Here is a 23,691-nt window from a genome sequence, read left to right on the forward strand (position 1 = left end):
ATTGACAAAATATATCATGATACTACTGATAAAAAGTTAGCAACAATTAGAAATTACATAGAAGTAGATTTTACCTAAAAAATAAATCAACATATAGAAACATGAGATGGGATATTATTTTTAATTTATACTATTAATATTTGAATATATTTTCTTAAAATTCAGTTATAAAAATGTTATTACATCCAAATGTTTAGAATGTCAATTATCCAGATTCTTAGTGTATGAAACTCCTCGCAAATACATATCCGCACACTCCTGAAACTTGCCTAAAAATACATCAAAACACCTTGCTCTAATATTGGTAAGACTGTTTCATTTCTATTTTAATCTTATATTAGGTAGTATGTCTTTTTGTTTTAAATGCAATAGAACATAATTAATAACATTTAACTCTCTTAAAATTAATAGAATATTTTAACAACTGTACTGTGATGGATTATGATTTTTCCTCCTGTTAATCCAGTGTATATCAAAGTAATTATTAGGCCAGCCAAAGAACCTAGAAAGGAAAAAGGGAACATTTCTTTATTTCTACAGCAGTGACCTGAAAGGATTGTTCGTAAAATCCTCTTAGTACTGGTTCGAGTTAAGCTTAATAACATAGTAATATATTCTATATTAAGAAGAGGTGGCAACAATACACAGAAAAACTATACAAAGAAGATCTTCATGACCCAGATAATCACAATGGTGTGATCACTCACCTAGAGCCAGACATCCTGGAATACAAAGTCAAGTGTGCCTTAGGAAGCATTATTATGAACAAAGCTAGTGGAGGCAATGGAATTCCAGTTGAGCTATTTCAAATACTAAAAGATGTTGCTGTGAAAGTGTTACACTCAATATACCAGCAAAGTTGGAAAACTCAGCCCTGGCCAAGGACTGGAAAAGGTCAGTTTCATTCCAATCCCAAAGAAAGGCAATGCCAAAGAATGCTCAAACTACTGCGCAATTGCACTCATCTCACACGCTAGTAAAGTAATGCTCAAAATTCTCCAAACCAGTCTTCAACAGTACACAAACTGTGAACTTCCAGATGTTCAGGCTGGGTTTAGAAAAGGCAAAGGAACCAGAGATCAAATTGCCAACATCCATTGGATCATAGATAAAGCAAGAGAGTTCCAGATAAATATCTACTTCTGCTTTATTGACTGTACCAAAGCCTTTGACTCTGTGGATCACAACAAACTGTGGAAAATTCTTCAAGAGATGGGAATGCCAGAACACCTTACCTGCTTCCTGAGGAATCTGTATGCAGGTCAGGAAGCAACAGTTAGACCTGGACATGGAACAACAGACTCGTTCCAAATCGGGAAAGGAGTACATCAAGGGGGTATAGTGTCACCCTGTTTATTTAACTTATATGCAGAGTACATCATGAGAAATGCTGGGCTGGATGAAGCACCAGCTGGACTGAAGATTGCTGGGAGAAATATTAATAATCTCAGATATGCAAATAACACCACCCTTATGGTAGAAAGTGAAGAAGAACTAAAGGGCCTCTTGATGAACGTGAAAGAGGAGAGTGAAAGAGTTAGCTTAAAACTCAACATTCAGAAAACTAAGATCATGGCATCTAGTCCCATCACTTCATGGCAAGTAGATGGGGAAACAGTGAAAACAGTGAGAGACTTAATTTTTTGGGAATCCCAAATCATGGCAGATGGTAACTGCAGCCATGAAATTAAAAGACCTTTACTCCTTGGATAAAAGCTATGACCATCCTAGACAACATCAAAAAGTAGAGACGTTACTTTGCCAACAAAGTTCCGTCTAGTCAAAGCTATGGTTTTTCCTGTAGTCATGTATGGATGTGAGAGTTGGACTATAAAGAAAGCTGAATGCTGAAGAATTGATGCTTTTGAACTGTGGTTTTAGCAAAGACTCTTGAGAGTCCCTTGGATTGCAAGAAGATTCAACCAGTCAATCCTAGAGAAAATCAGTCCTGAATATTCACTGGAAGGACTGAGGCTGAAGCTGAAACTCCAATACTTTGGCTACCTGATGTGAAGAACTGACTCATTGGAAAAATCCCTGATGCTTCAAAGGTTGAAAGTGGGAAGAGAAGGGGACAACAGAGGGTGAGATGGCTGGATAGCATCACTGATTAATGGACATGAGTTTGAGTAAGCTCCGGGAGTTGGTGATGGACAGGGAAGCCTGGCGTGCTGCAATCCACTATGTTGCAAAGAGTCAGACATGGCTGAGGGACTGAACGTAACTGAATATGCCGTACACTTGAACCACAACTATAAGATCAACTAGCTAGATAGAAAGACTTTTTCTCACTCCACTCTTTCCTTACCTAAGTGTTTAACTGTACAGACTGGAAATCCAATTGTTTTCACTTACCCAAGAATTAATCTTTGAGGTAGTCAACGTCATGAGCATCAATCATTTCTTCTCAGTGCTATCATAGAATGAAGTCCCTAAAAGCAAATCATCTTGGCATAGCCATGAGCAGTAGAAAATTCAGTCTTTGAGTTTTTATTATTCAATCAGTATGAAGCCTGAAACCAAGAGATAGGTAGACTCTCAGAGAGAGTGCTTGACCATAAATGCATTCTTCCATTAGTCTGTGAGTCCAAAAATAATTTTAAAAATTTACAAGTCATTCACATATGTGGTGAACAAATCAACCTGAATTTGTGCTCCTGAACTTGATTGTGTAACTAGTTTTTGCTGAAGTGCTTTTAAAATTTGCAAGTTGTACAAAGTATTCCCAGTTCAAAGTGCAATAAGAACAAATCACCATGAAATATAGCTTAGACCCCAGAGTTCTGAACGGCTTCCCTGAGGAAACACTTTTAAAGATAAAATTTGGAGACTAAAATTGACTCATACAGAATAATGTATATTTATCTCACAGTAAAGTCAATGAGGTAAACGAAATTATTACATTTGTTCACCAGGGACAAACTAAATGAAAGTTGGCTAGTTTTTTTTACACTGTTTTAGGAACTGTGCACAATAACACTTAAGCCATTCAAGAAATTATTAGAAGTATTTCACCAATAATGAATTACCAGTAAAGTGATGGCTATTACTCTGCTTGTTGGCAACTAAAATCCTAGTCATTCTTGCCATTAACATTTGGGAAAATAAAGCAAAAAGAAAAATGCAGTGTAAGCACATGAGATTATTTTTAGATGGAGAGGAAAAATAATAACATTCTTAATAGTTATCATATTTTTAATCTGATAAAAGCTATCTATCTAAAATTAGGTAGAAATGATTATATTAGATTCCATTAGAGAGAAATGATTACATTAAGAAAATGAATCAGGATGATTCCATTTACATTCAAGTTACATTAGGAATCTTTAAAAATGATAGCTCCTTATTTTTTTAAACCACTTATTATGATTTGATTAAAATACAAAAAGGTGCACATATTAAGTGTAGACAACTTGATGAGTTGAGAATAAGTATATGCCAGTGATACTATCACTATAATCTCTGCCATAAACATATTCATAATTTCTAAAATGTTCTCATTTCCATTATTATTATTTATTGTATATCTATGATAATACTTAAATGTTAGATCGTCTCTCTTAGCAAACTGAAGTATGCAATGTGGTACTGTTAACTATAGACTCTGTGCGATAGGTCTCTAGGACAGATACATTTTGTGTAACTGAAATTTTATACCCATTAACTAACACCTCTTTGTCTGGCCTCCCTCTAGTGAAAGTAATAACCATTCTTTCCTCCTCTTCTGTGAGTTTGACTATTTTATATTCCTTGTAGAGTTGATATACTATAATATTTGATTTTTAGTTTGTCTTCTTTCACTTAGCTTGTCTTCCAACTTCATCCGTATTGTTACAAATGACAGTTTCTTCTTTTATAAAGGTTGAATAATATTAAATTGCATGTATATAAAATATTTGTTTATTCATCTATCTGTTGATTGACATGTAGGTTGCTTCCATCTTTTGACTATTATGAATTAAGTCACAATGAACATGAGTATGCACATAATGTTTGGGACCCCGTAAGAAGTTTTTTTTTAATATAAACTCAGAAGTGGGATTGCTGGAACAGGCGTGGTCTTTTAAATAGAAAACCCTAAAATAATCTATGTAAGGTATTACTAGAATTAGTAAGTTTAGCAAATTCAAAACATACAGAAAAATCAAATTATTTTTAAGCATTACCAATAAACAAACAAAATAAAATTAAAATACCATTTATAGGAGCATAACAATACTTAACATTAAACTTAAATTACATTCATGGTCTATATTCTAAAAATAATGGGGATATTCTGAAAAAATTAAAGAAGACCTTAATAGAGGAAAAAGCTACCATTTTCATAGACTGAAAGTTAAAATAGTTTTAGGATGTTGGTTCTCCTCAAATTGATAAATTGAACCAACAAAATCCAAGTAGAAATCCGAATAGGCTTTTTTGGAAAAATATATGGGAATGAAAACAATCCAGAAAAAAAAAACACTAAAAAAAAAAATTTGAAAGAATTGTTAATGCCATTCTTCATCCTGTCTCAAGGTGAGTTAGATATTCTCATTCTTTCATTAAGTACTTACTGAGCAGCAGTTATGTTTTGGGCACAGAAAACATACATAATAAGAAAAATGAATGGATGAATGAATGAATGAATAGTAAGTTATCTTACATCAAAGGATTTACAGTCTTTGGGGAATATATGTCCCTGGAAAATCACACAATAATTATGAAATTACTTCTTATAACACCATTGTGTTGCTATATAATTCTATAAAGATAGAAATTAGCAGTATTATCTTTTAACAAGTAAACATTCCTGTGCAAATATTGGACTGAAATTTAGGAGAAAATGTGTAGAGCTTGTACTAATGTTGGAAAAGTGTGATGTAATTGAAAGGGCCTTTTATTAGGGCAGAGAGTTAAAGTTACTCTTTATAAGATTTGACCAAAAGTTAAGATTAATTAGTAATATAAGTAACTTATATTGTTCAGTCCTTAGATTTTAAATTCAATAATCATACTTATTATTTGTATATAAAATATATATAGAAATGGTCTCTCTAGAAACACAGACATAAAGTAAATATAAATATCAGTTAATTATATGTAAAACAATTCTTTAACTATACTTTTAAATTGTTGGCTTACTCAAAATTATTTTACAGAAAATTATACTGATAATTGGGCTTCCCTTGTGGCTCAGCTGGTAAAGAATCTGCCTGCAATGCAGGAGACATGGGTTCCATCCCTGGGTTGGGAAGATCCCCTGGAGAAGGGAAAGTCTACCCCCTCCAGTATCCTGGCTTGGAGAATTCCGTGGGCTGTATAGTCATTAGGGTTGCAAAGTGTTGGACATGACTGAGCGACTTTTCACTTCACTCACATGCTGATAATTAGCATAAATATGCATGTATGTGTACATTATGTTATATTTATAAGAAATATATTCACATATAAGTATCACTTTAATGAAACATATTCATTATGAAATAATCTTTTTATGGAAATATAAATGATTATAACCTTATTATAATTTTGCACTAACATAAAATATACACCTGGAATGAAACTAATCATAAATATTTACAACTGAATTTGAACTGCAAGAAGATCCAAACCAGTCAATATTAAAGAAAATATTCCTGACTATTAATTGGAAAGACTGATCCTGAAGCTGAAGCTCTTTGGCCACCTGAAGCAAAGAGCTGACTCATTGAAGAAGAACCTGATACTGGGAAGGATTGAAAGCAAAAGAAGTGGGCAGCAGAGGATGAGATGATTAGACAGCGTCACTGACTCAATGGTATTGAATTTGAGCAAACTGCAGAAGATAGTGGAAAACAGAGGAGCCTGGTGTGCTGTAGTCCTTGGGTTTGCAAAGATTCAGACATGGCTTAGCACCTAAGCAACAACAACAAATTAACATAAGATTATTTGGAGACTCACAATTTATTTTATAAAGAACCTCATTCTGATAAAGAAGAAATTATGTTTTCCAAAGGAATGTGACACAAAGAAACTTATGCCTTTCAGAAAACAGTATTCTAATAATGACAAATGATATAAAAGAAATTGAAAAATCCAGGTACCAAAAAAAAAAAAAAAGCTAGAAGCTATATTGAACATTTAATTCTTTTAAATTAAAAGAACAAAAATGTCAAAGTAGATTAATTTGATAGCTCTCACTCACTGAAATTTTTCATGACTCCAATAACATGATAGTAACAGAAGGAAAAATGTTACAATTGCAATAGGAAATGAGTCAGCTAAATATTCTTATCTGTGTAGGACCCTTGGGATAGAAAATCATCAGAGGCAACTAAAAATGCAATGTCAACAAGCTGCAATATATCCACAGGGAATCTGAGGCAACAGAGGAAAAAAACTAATAGGCAATAGCAGATGTTTTCCCCTAGGGACATTTATAGAGCAATAATTAAAAATCAAGACAGTATCTAAAAAGAAACATAGTAATACTAACAGGAGGAAGAAATTAAGAGGATGATGAAACCCTTTTAAAGCAGTTATACCACTATTTGCTACAAGTTGATTATCCTAATCAAAAAGACACACAAACAAAAAAAATAAATAAGTGAAAAAATACTTGATTATTCCAGCAAAGTTGCTTCTATATAGCATATCCATGATTTATTTCACCAATGATTTTAGGATCAAACAATAACTTACACAAAGCTACTTTTTATACTTAGATCATTTATATATTCTCTTTATAGAATTAATCCAGTTCAGGATATGGAACAAAAGAATCCAATTTAGTTTCCAGTCCTTCCTTTGCCACTATCCTACATTGTCCTGGATATAGTTTCTGATATTCTTTGAAATTCATTTTTTTAAACTGTTTGACACAAAATGATCTGCAACTGCCTTTGTCTGATCCAACTTTCCATGATATATCTTGTCATCAAACATATATGTGTTTGATTTTGAAATATGTTCACTAAAAGGTCTTGTGTATGGGTGCATGTGTACTAAGTCACTTCAGTTGTGTTCTACCCTGTGCAGTCCTATGAACTCTAGCCTGCCAGGCTGCTCTAAGCCGTGGGATCCTCCAGGCAAGAATACTGGAGTGGGTGCCCAAGCAAGTAGATTATTCTTGGAAAACCAAGCAAATTTTTTACAAGTACTACATCCGGTTTTATTGCTATTTAGTATAATGACAAAAATCTGAAGATATCTAATAATATTAATTCTATTTTTTAAAACATGGACCTTTAGAGTCTATTATATAATTAATTTATATTCATTCTGTTATTAAACATCTATTTACTTTGATAAAATCAGGTTTAAAATTTAATAGTATTATTTTAAAATATATGAACTAATTTAGAAGATAATAATGAGTTGTGTTATTACTACTTTAGCTGTAAAACTCATCACTTTGTGTAGAATAGGAAGTTTTTGTGTTCAGACTTTAAATTTTTCTTACAGCATAGTATATAAACACTTGGTCCAAGAAAGAAGGAAAGAGGGAAGAAAGGGAAGAGAGTGTTACTGGCTGAAGCTGGAACCAAACTGAGGTTGTGCTGCTCATTGCTCAAAAGTCAGTGTTTCTCTTTGCTCAAAAATCAGTGTTTCAGAGAAAAGGAGTGGTGGAGAAAGAAAGATACTTTATTTAGGAAGCCAACACCCTGAGAAGATGGCAGACTAGCGTCTCAAACACTGTCTCTGAATTGCCAATTAGAGGACAAGAGGTTTCAAAAGAAAGTTTCATAGGTTTACAGCTGAGGCTACCAAGGTGCAACAAAGCCATCTGATGATCATCATCTGATGACCAGGGGTATTCTGGTCAGCCTCAACTTGATAGAGTAAAGAGAGCAGAAAATCTGAAGCTGTGGGGTGGAAATATCCTGTAGTTCCTGGAATTTCTTAAGCATGAAAGAGGGTATTCTGTAAGCATTTAATCATATTACGGCTCTTTCAGGGCTGTTGTTTAGTTGCCAAGTCCTGTCTGACTCTTTGGGACCCCTATGGACTGTAGCACACCAGGCTCCTCTGTACATGGAAATCTCCAGGCAAGAATACTAGAGTTCGGGTTGTCATTTCCTTCTCAAGGGGACCTTCCTGACAGAGATCAAGCCTGCATTGAAAGGAAAATTCTTTACCAGTGAGCCACCAGGGAAGCTCTATTTAGGACTAGGTCATTTTTTATTTTTTATTTTTTTCCTAAAAATGGAACTGGAGCTTCTAACATGGATCTGCCTTCACTAAGCAAGAAGCTCAGGTTCCTTTACCTGTTTCTTGAACAAGTGTTTCAGAGCTTGGTTTCAAATAGAAGAAGGAAAAAATTGGTTTATTTTAGTCAAGCACAGTTTCGAGTTACACTGTCTGACTGATAGTAAACTACATGCCCATAGTCTCCCTTTGGAAGGAAACTTAATGAGAGTCATAAAATTCATGTGCTTTATATTTATAGTAAAGATCAGATGGTCACATCTAGCTCTTCTGTTTAGTCTACTTTAGTTGAATATACTCATATCTATTTTACATTGACAAAGTCAAGTCTAAAATTTAATAGTAATATTCTTTATTGAAGTAGAGTTGAGGTATATTATTATATAAGTTATAGATGTACAAAATAGTGATTCATAATTTTTAAATGCCATATTCCATTTTTAGTTATTTTAAATATTGACTATATTCCCTATGTTGTATAATATATCCTTGTAGCTTATTTTATAAATAATATTTTATATCTCTTAATCCCTTGCCTGTAAATTGCCCCTCTCTGTTCTCTTTCCCCTCTGGTAAGCACTAGTTTGTTCTTTGTGTCTGTGAACCTGCTTCTTATTTGTTATGTTCACTAGCGTGTAGTAATTTTTAGATTCCACATGCAAATAATATTATATAGCATTTTTCTCTCTCTGTCTGATTTATTTCACTTAGGATAATATTCTCCAAGTCCATCCATGTTGTTGCAAATGACACAATTTCATTCTTTGTTATGTCTAAATAGTATTCCATAGTGTGTGTGTGTGCATGTGTGTGTGTGTGTAGTCTTTATTCGTTTGTCTACTGGTGGACACTTAGGTTGCTTCCATATCTTGGCAAGTGTGAATAATACTGCTGTGAACGTTGGGGAATATGTACCTTTTAGAATCAGTGGTCTGGCTATTTTTTGGATCTATACCAAGCGATGGAATTGCTGGGTCATATATTGATAGTTCTATTTTTAGTCTTTTGAAAAATCTCCATAAAGTTTTCTAAGGATTACCACACCAGTTTTAATTTCACCAGCAGTGTATGAGGGTTTGCTTTCTCTACTTCTTTACCAGCATAAGCTGTGTTCATTTATGATAGTTACTCTGACAGGTGTGAGGTGATATCTCATTGTGGTTTTGATGTGTATTTTCCTAATGATTAATAACATTGAACACCTTTTGTGAACATTTTGCCCATCTTCATGTCATATTTGGGGGGAAAAAAGGTCTATTTAAGTGTTCTGCCTATTTTATAATCAGGTAGTTTTTTATGTTGAGCTGTATGAACTATTTCTGTATTGTGGATATCATCCCCTTATAGGTCACATCATTTGCAAATGTTTTATCCCATTCAGTTGGTTGTCTTTTTTGTTTTGTTGATTTTTCTTTGCTTTGTAAAAACTTTTAAGGTTAATTAGGTTGCATTTGTTTACTTTTGCTTTTATTTCCATTACTCTAGGAGATGAATCTAAAAAAATATTGCTATGATTTTTGTCAAAGAGTATTACGCCTATGCTTTCCTCTAGGAGTTGTATGGTGTCATATCTTACATTTAAGTTTTTAATCAATTTTGACTTTACTTTTGTGTATGGTTTGAAGAAATGTTCTCATTTCATTCCTTTGTATGTAGATGTCCAGTTTTCCCAGTACCACTTATTGAAGAAATGTGACTTTTCTTATATATTCTTGCCTACCTTGTTGTAGATTAGCTGACCATAAGCACATGGTTTTATTTCTGGACCCTCTAGTCTGTTACATTAATCAGTGTGTCTGTTTTTGTGCCAGTACCATCTGTTTTGATTAATATAGCTTTATAGTACAGTCTGATGACAGCTCTGTTCATTTTTCTCAAGATTGGTTTGAGACAAGTGCTCGGGCCTGGTGCACTGGGAAGACCTAGAGGAATCGGGTGGAGAGGGAGGTGGGAGGGGGGATAGAGATGGGGAATATGTGTAAATCTATGGCTGATTCATGTCAATGTATGACAAAAACCACTACAATATTGTAAAGTAATTAGCCTCCAACTAATAAAAATAAATGAAGGAAAAAAAAAAAACAACAAAGCTACACCATATAACTATTGAAATAAAAGCTTAACTATTTAAAATAAAAAAAAAAAGAGAAAAGATTGGTTTGGCTATTTGGGGTCTTTTGTGTTTCCATACAAAATTTAAAAATTTTTGTTCTAGTTCTGTGAAAAATGCCATTGATATTTTGATAGGAATCACATTGAGTCTGCAGATTGCCTTGGATAGTATGGTCATTTTAGCAATGTCCATTCTGCCAGTGTAAGAGTATGGTATATCTTTCCAATTGTTTGTGTCATCTTCAGTTTCTTTCGTCAGTATCTTATAGTTTTCCTAGTACAGGTGTTTTACCTCCGTAGGTAGGTTTATTCCTAGGTATTTCATTCTTTTTGATGCAAAGAAAGAGGAAATCATTTACTTAATTTCTCTTTGTTAAATTTAGTTGTTTGTGCATAGAAATGCAATAGATTTCTGTATGTTATTTGTATCCTGCTATATACTGAATTTGTTGATAAGTTCTAGTAGTTTTCTGATGGCATCTTTAGCATTTTCTATATATAGTATGATGTCATCTGCAGTGACAGTTTTACTTCTTCCGTTCCACTTTGATTTTTTAAAATTTCTTTTTCTTGTCTGATTGTTGTGGCTAGGACTTCCAGTACTGTGTTGCATGAAAGTAACATGGCTGGGCATCTTTGTCTTATTCCTGTTCTTATAGGTAATGCTTTCAGGTTTTTTACCATTGAAGGTAATGTTAGTTGTGGGTTTGTTGTAAATAGCATTTTTTATGTTGAAGTATGTTCCCTTTTTGCCCACTTTTTGTAAAGTTTTTGGTATAAATGGATACTAAATTTTATCAAGAAGTTTATCTGAATTTATTAAGGTGATTATATGACTTTTATTCTTCAATCTGTCAATGCAATGTATTACATTCATTTATTTTGTATATAAAAAAATTATTGCATCTCTGGGATAAATCTGACTTGATTGTGGTGTATGATCCTTTTAATCTGTTGCTGGATTTGGTTTGTTAATAATTGTTGAATTTTTTGCATCTATGTTTGCCAGTGATACTGACAAGTGATCTTCTGTTCTTTTGATATCATTGTCTGGTTTTGCATCAGGGTTATGCTGGCCTCATAGAATTAGATCAGCAGTGTTCCTTCCTTTGCAATTTTTTGGAGTAGTTTGAGAAGTGATCTTAAGTCTTCTCTAAATGTTTGGTAGAATTCACCTGTGCATGTGTGCACAGTTGTGTCCAACTCTTTGTGACCCCATGGACTGTAGCCCATGAGGCTTCTCTGTCCGTGGGATTATCCCAGCAGGAATACTATAGTGGGTTGCCATTTCCTCCTCTAGGGGATCTTCCCAACCCTGGGTCAAACCTGCATCTCCTGTGGCTCCTGCGTTATTCTCAGGCAGATTCTTCATCACTGAGCCACCTTGGAAGCCCAGAATTCACCTATAAAACTATCTAATTCTGGAATATTGTTTATTGGAAGGTTTTTTTGTTTTTCTGAATTACTGATTCAATTAGATTACTTATAATTGGTCTATTTATATGTCCTATTTTTTCCTGGTTCAGTCAAGGGAGATTTTACATTTATAAGAATTTGTCAATTTCCTCTAGGTTGTTCATTTTAGTTGGGAAATAGTGGTTTGTCATAGTCTGTCATGATGCTTTGTATTTCTGTACTGTAGATTACGACTTCTCCTTTTTCACCTCTGGCTTTATTGATTTAGTCCCTCTTCCTCTTTTTCTTGATGAGTTTGGCTGAAGGCTTATCAATTTTATTTTTTCAAAGAACCAACTTTCAAAAAAAATAAAATAAAAAGCAACCATAATACTATATCTCATGTAAAACTTGGATAATAAAAATTCATTAAATATAAAAAATAAATAAAAATTTAAAAAAAGAACCAACTTTCAGAGTCATTGATATTTTCTAAGTTTTTTAAGTCTCTATTTCATTTACTTCTGCTCTGATTTTCATGATTTTTTTTTTTTAACTTTGGGTTTTGTTTATCTTTCTTTCTCTAGTTCCTTTAGGTGTAAAGTGAGGTTGTTTACTTGAGATTTCTCTTGTTTCTTGAGGTAAATTCATATTGTGATAAACTTTTCTCCTAGAGCTTCTTTTCCTACATCCCAGAGGTTTTGGATCATCTTCCTTTTGTTTTCATTTGTGCAAAATGTTTTTTTTAATTTCCTCAGTGATCCCTTGGTTGTTTCATAGTATGTTACTTAACCTGCACATATTTAGTTTTTTTGTAGATTTTTTTTTCCTGTAGGTGATCTGTAGTCTCATAAAGTTGTAGTCAGAAAAGGTGATTATTTCTTGTTTAAAAATCTGTATAATGCAAAAAATATGTGTGATTTTAATTTTTTTTAATTTTAATTTTTTAGTTAAAAATTTTTGTAGTATAGTTGATTTACTGTGTTGTGTTAGTTTCAGATGTATAACAGAGTGATTCAGTTATCCATATACCTATATTCATTCTTTTTCAGACTTTTTTATCATATAGGTTATCACAGTAATTGAGAAGAGTTCCTTGTACTATATAGAGGTCCTTTTGGTTATATGTCTTATATACATTAGTGTGTGTATGTTACTTCCAAATTCCTGGCTTATCCCTCAACCCCAAGTTTCCTCTCTGGTAACTAGAAGTTTGTTTTTTATATCTTAAATCTGTCTCTGTCTTGTAAATAAATTTACTTGTATCACTTAAAAAAAATAGATTCCATATATGAGTTATATATTTGTCTTTCTCTATCTGACTTACTTCACTTTGTATGATAATCTCTAGGTCCATCCATGTTGCTGCAGATGTCATTATTTCATCTTTTTATGACTGAAGAATATTCCATTGTACACATGTACTACATCTTATTTATCCATTCATCTGTCAGTGGACATTTAGATTGCTTTGATGCCTTGTAAATAGTGCTGCATTGAAAACTGGGGTCCATGTATTGTTTCAAATTATGGTTTCTTCTGATAAATGCCCAAGAGTGGGATTGCTGGATCAAACAATAGCTTTATTTTTAGTTTTTTAAGGAACCTCTATACTCATCTCCATAGTTGTACCAATTTACATTTCCACCAGAGTGTAGGAGGGTTCCCTTTTCTCAACACCCTCTCTAGTCCTTCTTGTGTGTAGGTGTTTTGATGATACACCTTCTCACCTGTGTGTGGGGATACCTCATAATTTTGATTTCCATTTTGCTGATAATCAGTGATATTGAGCATCTTTTCACATGCCTTTGTTGATTTCTCCCTTTATGTCTGTTAATATTTGTCCTATATTAATTATGTGCTCCCATGTTGGAGAAGGCTCTTGAGAGTCCCTTGGACTGCAAAGAGATTCAACCAGTCCATCCTAAAGGATATCAGTCCTGAATTTTTATTGGAAGGACTGATGCTGAAGCTGAAATTCCAATACTTTGACCACATCATGTGAAGGACTGACTCATTGGGAAAGACCCTGATGCTGGGAAAGATTGAAGGCAAGAGGAGAAGGGGATGACAGAGGACTAGGTGGTTGAATCGCATCACCGACTCAGTGGACATGAGTTTGAGCAAGCTTCAGGAGTTGGTGATGGACAGGGAAGCCTGATGTGCAGTAGTCCATGGGGTCACAAAGAGTCAGACAAGACTGAGTGACTGAACTGAATTGAATTGTTTGATGCATATATATTTATAAGAATTATATCTTCTTGGGTTGATCCCTTGGATATTATGTAGTGTCCTTCCTTGTCTCTTGTAACAGTCTTTAAAGTCTGTATTGTCTTATGTAAGTATTGTTATTCCAGCTTTCTTTTGATTTTCACTTGTGTAGAATACCTTTTTACCATCCCCTCAATTTCAATCTGTGTGTGTTTTAGATCTGAAATGAGTCTCTTTTAGATAGAGTATTTATGGGCCTTGGTTTTGTATCTATTCACTCACTCTTTCTTTTGATTGTAGCACTTAGTTCATTTACATTGAAAGGAATTATTGATAGATATGCACTTATTCACATTTTTTAAATTGTAGTGGAGTTGTTTTGTAGTGTTGTTTTCTTTTTTTTTTTTTTAATTTGTTGTTCCTTTATACTTTTTCTGTCTTCTCTGGTGACTTGATCACTATCTTTAGTGTTATGTTTGGATTCCTTTTTATTTTTTTGGTGTATAAATCTATTACAGATTTTTGGTTTGTGTTTACCATGAGATTTCTATGTAGCAATGTGTGTGTATACACATATATGTATATGTGCATCATATGTATATGTGTATACATATACACACACACACACACCTACCTCACTGTTTTAAATTGCTGGTCTGTTAATTTTAAATGCATAAAAACCCCTACATTTGTGTTATTCTCTGCTTACAATTATTGTTCCGGATATTATATTTTATATCTAATTGTTTTCTGTATTTATTAACTGCTTTGAGAATGCATATATTACTATATGTCCTTTAACTCCTCCTAAATTTGTGCATGGGTGGTTTCTTAACTTTATTGCATGTTTGCCTCTCCCAGTGTGCTATTTCATTTTGTAATTGTCTTGTTTCTAGTTTGGGCCTTTTCTTTTTTAACCTTTGTTGTAAAGCTGATTTGGTGTTGCTAAATTCTTTAAGCGTTTGCTTGTCTGTAAAGCTTTTATCTCTCCATAAAATCTGAAAAAGAGCCTTGCTGTGTAGAGTGTTCTTGGCTATATTTTTTTGTTCCCTTTCATTGTTTTAAGTGTGTCCCTGTCTTCTGGTCTGAGAGTTTATTCTGTAAAATCTGTTGACTGCCTAGTGGGAGTTCCTTTGTATGTTATTCATTGTTTTTTCCATGCTTCATTTAAAAGCCTCTCTTTATTTTTAATTTTTGTCATTTTAATTACAGTGTGTGTTAGAGTATTCCTCTTTGGGTTACTCCTTTATGGTACTGTGCTTCCTGGACTTGGGTGACTGTTTCCTTTCCCAGGTTAGGGGAATTTTTAGCTATTATGTCTTCCAGTATGTTCTCAGCCCATTTCTCTCTATTTTCTCCTTCTTCGACTGCTGTGATGTGAATATTTGTATGATGGATGTTGTCCCAGGGGTCTCTTAAACTGTCCTAATTTCTTTAGGTTTTTTTTTTTTTTTTTTGGTTTGTTTGTTTAGCATCAGTAATGTCCACTATTCTGTCTTCCAACTAACTGAACATTCCTCTATATCACTTACTATAGCTTTGATTTTTGATTTGTCATGCTGTGTTTTTCATCTTAGTTATTATAGTTATCACATTTGGTTTTAATTTATATTTTCTTAAAAACTTTAGTTTTCCTTCCTTTGAAACTGTTATTTTCCTAAGCTCTTTCATCATCCTTATGACTATTTCCCTGAACTCTTCCTCATGTAGATTGCCTATCCTTGCTTAGTTCTTCTGGGGTTTGATTTCATTTCCTTGTGTGGAGCATGTTCTTCTGCTGCCTCATTTTGCCCAAGTTGTTGTTTGTATTTTTATGTATCCAGTAGGTGAGTTACATCTCTCAAACTTAAAGTGCCTTCTGTAGGAGATGTCCCCTTCATCTCAGCAATTCACTCCCCTCTTGTCATCCTAGCTATATATTTTAGGGGTTCCGTCTGTGAGGGCTCAGTGGTCCTTTCTGTTGTGGCTCGCTATGTGGGCAGTTTGGTAGGCTTGTGTTGGCCCCTATTCTCATTGGTTGCCAGCCCTTGCCTTGTGCAAAGTCTGTCAGGTACTGGGTTTTGGGATCTGATCATGAAGCTGCTGACTGCAGAAATGCAGAGGGTCCCAGGATGACTGCTAGCTCATTGACGGATGAAGCCCAGTGCTGGGATTAGTGCTAGACTGTTGGCAGGCAAAGCCAAGTCCTGGAGTCTTACTGCAATGGCCAGGTTCCCATACCTGGTGGCAGATCACTGGACGGGTGTGTGTGTGATTACTGACAGAGTTGGTAATCCTGGAGTGTCCTGAAGCTTGTCTTAGCCTGCTAGTGGACAGGGCCAGGACCCAGTTGGTCCCAGGCAGGATCTTGCCTGCTTTGGGAAGGCTGGTCCATAGACTGTGGGACTGTGGTTTTCTTGCATCAGAAGTGTGCTTCCTGGTAGGTCAGGTTAGTCAAGAGGCTAGAGCAGGCCTCCTGGAGGGGAAGACTAGTAACTGCCCACTTGTGGGCAGAGCTGGGTCCTGCCTGGCCTGTGGTTAGCTGAGCTATATCTAGAAGCAGGTCTGGAGGTGCTGTCAGCTCAGGAAGTCTTTAGGCAGCTAATCTGCTGTTACCTGGGGTCAGGTCTTGGTGCTAATGAGCTAGAGGATAGATTCCACAATGGCATTCACCACTACCAGGGTCCATGTAGTAGAAGGATCTCCCAAGAGTGGTTGCCACCAGTGTCTATGCCCATGTGCGAACCACAGCTAATCCATACCTCTCTGGAATATTCTCCAAGATCAGCCAGTAGGTCTGGCCCAGGTTTCTAGCAGATTGCTGCTTTTGCCCTGGGTCCTGGAGCATGTGAGATTTTGTGTACACCCTTTAAGAGTGAAGTCTTTATTACCCCTATTTCTGTGTGACTCTCTAAACTAAGCCTCACTGGACTTCTGGCACAGAACTCTTGTGCTGGGGAGCCTGATGTGGGGTTCAGAATGCTCACTGCTGTGGGAAAAACCCCTGCTATCTAATTATTCTCCAGTTGGTAGGTCACCCACCCAGGGCTATGGGACTTGATTTTATCCTGAGTCTGCCCCTCATACCCATCTCCTTGTGGTTTCTTCTTTATGTCTTTACTTGTAAAAGATCATTTCCAGTGGGTTCCAATCTTTTTTATTGATACTTATTCTGACAACAGTTATGATTTTTGGTGTGCTCATGAGAGGAAGAAAGCTCAGTGTCTTTATACCACACCAGCTTATATGAAGTAATTTAGAAAATAATACTGAATTTTCTTATTGTCATTTTAGTTATAAAATACCACTTTGGGTAGAATAGTAAGTTTTTGAGGATAGTCTTTAATATTTGTATAGTCTTATATTTCATAAAATGTGGACCTATGCAAGCAGATTTAACATTATAAATCTTATTACATCTTGAGAAGTGGCTCAAAATAGACTTTCAAAAACCAGCCATTAGCTGTGTTTGTATGTTCAATTCTACTATACTGAAGACTGTGATTTTCTTATCATGGTATATAATAATGGACTATAATTAATGACCCTTGCTATGAATTTTCTTTAACTGAGTATAGACCTCATCATCGCATCCTATGTTCAATCCTATATAGAAGGCAATATATTTATGTTTATGGAACTAGATATTATTTGAATTTAGCACAGTTTTTTTTTTTTACTGAATTCATGAATAAAGGAGTTGTATTTGAATTCTCCCTACGAGACTTCAGAATCCTCAGTGACATAAATTGAAAAACCCAATATTCATACTATGATAATTGACCTGGTAATGTTAAAAAAGGTACCTTCTTTAAAGAAATAGGTTACATAGAGTTATTCTAAATGGTTTATATTATTATAATTGGCAAATAAAATACAAATCTAATGCATTTGAATGCAAAGTTCTAAAGATAATCTTACGAAAGGAGAAATGAGTCCAAAGAAAACTTTCTGAAGGAAATAAGCTTTGCAAATAAAAGCTGTTACCTCAGCGTTGTTTTTCACTCCTATAATGATAAACACCTTTCCATTTCAGTAGGTAACACTGCAGAGATGACAGTATGAGTATCTAGTTGATGGAATATATCTGCTTTTATGCATGATGAAACTTATATTTTTGAAGATTTTTTCAAATTTACATTGGGCTTTATTTATGAACCCAAACTTACAAAATTAAAAATATATATGCTAAAATTAAACCCATCTAGTAAACTAGAAGTTTTAAGTTAATTTTTCTGGGGTGATTTCCGTTTTATTCAGCTTGATTTATTTAACTAAGTATCACATAATTTGAAAGTGCTTGCAATGTTAATTTCTAAGTAATTTGTATCAACTCCAAAATTCCCAAGTGTTGTTGTCTCTGAGTGTTATATTAAGGAATGAAAAACCCTGTATCATTTGGAAAATTATTTTAAGGCAATAAGTTTTCACATCAACTTCTTTTGGCAAGAAGTTAATTCTGGCTGGTGTTTTCATTAGCAGTGGAAGAAATGGTAAAATGGGAAGAAATGAAGTTTTATTGCCAGCATTTCATTGCTAACACTTGGGGAGAGAGGTACATCAATATCAGGAAAATGGATAAAAACTGAAATTTCAAGTCAAATAACATATATATATATGTTAAATAAGTCTATTAAATAATAAGTCTGTTAAAGAACAATAATGAAGAGAGGAAAAATGCATTAAATTCTTGAGACAGTGAACAGCTTAAATGTTATTAAATATGTTTATACATGTTCTACCTCATTAATAAAATTCCTGATTAAAGTGATTATTCTATCACTAAAATTTTTATATAACAATCTCAGAGATGATTACATATACTAACTTGCTATTTGAATTACTATGGTATTTTGGTTTGGATTCAAAAAGTCATAAAAGAATCTAAACTATTAGGGGAAATGAATTAAATAAAGTAGTTGGCTGAGTTTTCACTTGACCCTTTAACATCTCTTGATGCATTAGGACAAACATTTATTTTGCAGCAAGTTTTGAGTCATATGTAGCCCTCCTTTACACATGCAAGCCTTCATTTAAGATTGATAGTAGTTTTTGGCAAGAATATGATGCTATGTTGTCATTATTGTTTCAGTTGCTAAGTCATGTCAGACTCTTTTACCACCCCATGGACTGTAGCCCGCCAGGCTCCTCCGTCCATGGGATTTCCCAGGCAAGGATACTGAATTGCCAGAATTGCCATCTCCTTCTACAGGGCATCTTCCCGACCCAGGGATCTAACCCGCGTCTCCTGCATTGCCAGGCAGATTGTTTACCACTGAGTTACCAGAGAAGCTCATATTGTGATCAAATCAGTAATAAAACTTAAGAAAACATTTTAAAATGTGTTATTATACAAATGAATAATGTTTTTCAGATGCAGTGAATGCTAGTGAAATAATTTTCATTTGGAAGCATTTTTTGGTTTCTCCTGGTGGAAAGCAATTATTTTGCCATGATTTTAGTTTTGCCACATGTATTTATCAAACCATGTATGTTGTACTTTCCACTTTCTTAAGAGTGCCCAATTGTGTCACATAATTATGATATAGAGATGAGATTGTCTTTCAATGATTTCATTTAAAGAAATAATGCCCAGGTACTTCATGTAGCAGTTTTCAAAGGAAATATCCACACAATTAGTATCTCCAGCTATAGAATTGGTTCCCTACCACTTGTATTCATATTATAAACTTAATCTCTATATAAGTGCATTTTAAAAGCCTTATTATATTTGAGTCTATTAATTTCAAGGACATTGTATGTGAATGAGCTGATAATTTTACTGATATCCACACAACTGCTCGAAAGTCTAGTATATTAATAATCATTCATAGTACTGTTTCAGGGAATTATTTGTTGTGAAAGTCTTTATGTCTTAAATGTAGAAGAACAATGTTGATTTAACAGATAATAACAGCTAATGAAAAGCTGGCAGAATTAGGGATCCAAATTATCCCAGTTATGTGAATATAATTATAATTAAGTCTTCTTTGAAAATGTAACTTTTAAATCATAATCCATAAAGTGATAGGTTATGCATGTAAATGACAACTTACAAGGTAGGACACTTTTAGAAATTCACAATTTCTCATCCAAAAATCCACTATTTCTAACCTATATCAAGACCTCTTTTATCTAAAGCAACTTTACTGCTTTGTATAATAATATCTATTTGTATCTTTTATTTATATTTACAAAATTATCTTTGTGAAAACCATGCCAAGTTGCCTTAACTTTTTCTTTCATTGTTATTGTTGTTCAGTTGCTAAATCATGTCTGACTATTTGTGACCCTATGAACTACAGCACTCCAGGCTTCCCTATCCTTCACTATCTCCCAGAGTTTGCCCAAACTGATGTCCACTGAGTCGGTAATGCCATCCAATCATCTCATCCTCTGTCACCCACTTCTCCTGCCTTCAATCTTTGCTAGCAACAGGGTCTTTTCTACTGAGTAGGCTATTTGCATCAGGTGACCAAAGTATTGGCGCTTCAGCTTTAGCATCAGTCCTTCCAATGAATATTCAGGGTTGATTTCTTTTAAAATTGATTGGTTTGATCTCCTTGCTGTCCAAGGCACTCTCAAGAGTCTTCTTCAGCACCACAGTTTGAAGGCATCAATTCGTTGGCACTCAGCATTTTTTATGGTCCAACTCTCACATCGTACATGACTAATGGAAAAACCATAGCTTTGACTATATGGACCTTTGTCAGCAAAGTGACCTCTCTGCTTTTTAATATGCTGTCCAGGTTTGTCATAGCTTTCCTTCCAAGGAGCAAGTGTCTTTTAATTGCATGGCTGTAGTCATTGTATGTAGTGATTTTGGGGCCCAAGAAAATAAAGTCTGTCTCTGTTTCTACTTTTTCCCCATCTATTTGCCATGAAGTAGTGGGACCGGATGCCATGATCTTATTTTTTTGAATATTGAGTTTTAAGCCAGCTTTTTCACTCTCCTCTTGCACCCTCATCAATAGGATGTTTAGTTCCTCTTCAATTTCTGCCATTAGAGTAGTATCATCTGCATATCTGAGGTTGTTGATATTTCTCCGAGAAATGTTGGTTCCAGCTTTTGATTCATCCAGCCCAGCAATTTGCCTGCTATACTCTGCATATCAGTTAAGTAAGCAGGGTGACAATATATAGCCCTGAAGTACTCCTTTCCCAATTTTGAACCTATCAATTGTTCCACATGTAGTTCTAACTGTTGCTTCTTGTCCAGAAACAGTCCAGGTTTCTCAGGAGACAAGTAAGGTGGTCTGCTATCCCCATCTCTTTAAGAATTTTCCAGTTTGTTATGATTTGTGCCACATAGTCAGGCTTTATTGTAATCAATGAAGTGTAAGTAGATATTTTTTTCTGGAATTACCTTACTTTCTGTATGGCCCAACAGATGTTGGCAATTTGATCTGTGGTTCCTCTGCCTTTTCTAATCATTTCAGGTACACCTGGAAGTTTTCAGTTCACATACTATTTAAGCTTAGCTTGAAGGATTTTGAGCATTACCTTGCTAGCTTGTAAGATGAGCACAGTTGTGTGGTAGTTTGAACATTCTTTGGCATTGCCTTTCTTTGGGATTGGAATGAAAACTGACCTTTTCCAGTTTTGTCAGCACCGCTGAGTTTTCCAAATTTGCTGACATATTGAGTGTAGCACTTGAACAGCATCATCTTTTAGATTTTTAAATACCTCACCTAGAATTCTAGATTCTATCACCTCCTCTAGATTCATTCATGGTAAAGCTTCCTAAGGCATACTTGACTTTACATTCTAGAATGTCTGGCTCTGTGTGAGTGATCACACCATCATGTGATCACACCATCTTATCCAAGTCATTAAGATCTTTTTTTGTATAGTTATTCTGTGTATTCTTGACACTTCTTCTTAATCTCTTCCACCTCTGAGGTCCTTGCCATTTCTGTTCTTTATTGTGCCCATCTTTCCATTCTATATGTTTCCTCTATATCTTTGCATTGTTCACTTAAGAAGACATTTTATCTTTCCTTGCTATTCTCTAGAATTCTTTATTCAGTTGGGTATATCTTTCCCTTTCTCCTTTGCCTTTCACTTCTCTTCTCAGCTGTTTGTAAAGCCTCCTTAGACAACCAGTTTGCCTTCTTGCATTTCTTTTTCTTGGCAATTGTTTACATCATCTCCTTAATGTTATTAACCTCTGTCCATAGTTCTTCAGGCCCTCTGTCTACCAGATCTAATCTCTTGAATCTATTAACCACCTCCACTCTATAATTATAAGACATTTGATTTAGGCACAACTGTGTGGTTTAGTGATTTTTCTTTACTTTCTTCACTTTAAGTCTGAATTTTGCAATAAGAAGCTCATGATCTGAGCCACATTCTGCTCCACGTCTCATTTTTGCTAACTTTATAGAGCTTCTCCATCTTTGGCCGCAAAGAATATAATCAATCTGATTTCAGTATTGACCATCTCGTGATGTCTATATGTAAAGTCATCTGTTGTGTTGTTGGAAGAGGTTGTTTCCTATGACCAGTGCATACTCTTGACAAAACTCTGTTAGCCTTTGCCCTGCTTCATTTTGTACTCCAAGGCCAAACTTGCCTATTACTCCAGGTATCTCTTGACTTCTTACTTTTGCATTCCAATTCCCACTGCTGAAAGGACATCTTTTTTTGGTGTTAATTCTAAAACACCTTGTGAGTCTTCATAGCACCATTCAAATTAAGTTTCTTTAGCATTAGCGGTTGTAGCATAGACTTGGATTACTGTGATATCAAATGGTTTGCCTTGGAAATGAACCAAGATCACTCTGTCATTTTTGAGATTACATTTAAATACTGCATTTTGGACTCTTTCATTGACTATGAAGGCTACTCCAATTCTTATAAGGGATTCTTGACCACAGTAGTAGATATAATGGCCATCTGAATTATATTTGTCCATTTCCAAATATTCTTCATAATTTTGTGATTTATCATGGGATTTCATCAATTAATCCAACATGAAAAGAAAACACATATTTGATTATTCATTCTTTTGACTTCTATGGCATTTTTGTTACTCAAAGTTCAATTATAAAGGTGATTTGCACAGAAAGATAAAGAAAAATCTTTTTATGTTAATTTTGCTCCTCATTGAAACACAAAAATAACTTGTTTGGGGTCATATTACACACACAAAACTGCCCGTTAAGAATCATTATATATAGAATTCACTTACTCTCCTTCAGAATACCTTTGTATTTGATCCTATGATCAAATGTTGTTTTGTTGTTCAGTCACTCAGTCATGTCCTACTCTTTGTGACCTCATGAACTGCAGCATGTCCGGCTCTCCTGTCCTCCACTATCTCGCTCAGCTCTCAGACTCATGTCCGTTGAATCAGTGATGTCATCCAACCATCTCATCCTCTGTCTCCCCCTTCTCCTCCTGCCCTTAATATTTCCCAGCATCAGGATCCTTTCCAATGAGCTGACTCTTCACATCAGGTAGTCAATGATTGCAGCTTCAGCTTCAGCTTCAGTCCTTCCCATGAATATTCAGGGTTGATTTCCTTTAGGATCGACTGCTTTGATCTTCTTGCAGTACAAGGGGCAATCAAGAGTCTTCTCCAGCAGCATAGTTTGAAAGCGTCAATTCTTTGGTGTTCATCCTTCTTTATAGTCTAACTCTCACATCTATACAGGAATACAGGAAAAAACATGGCTTTGACTATACAGACCTTGGTCAACAAAATGATATCTCTGCTTTCTAATACACTATAAAGGTTTGCCGTAGGGTTTCTTCCAAGGAGCAAGCATCTTTTAATTTCATGGCTGCAGTCACCATCTGCCTTGATTTTGGAATCCAAGA

This window comes from Cervus canadensis, chromosome 17, assembly GCF_019320065.1.
Source record: "Cervus canadensis isolate Bull #8, Minnesota chromosome 17, ASM1932006v1, whole genome shotgun sequence".
NCBI classification, from domain to species: Eukaryota; Metazoa; Chordata; class Mammalia; order Artiodactyla; family Cervidae; genus Cervus; species Cervus canadensis.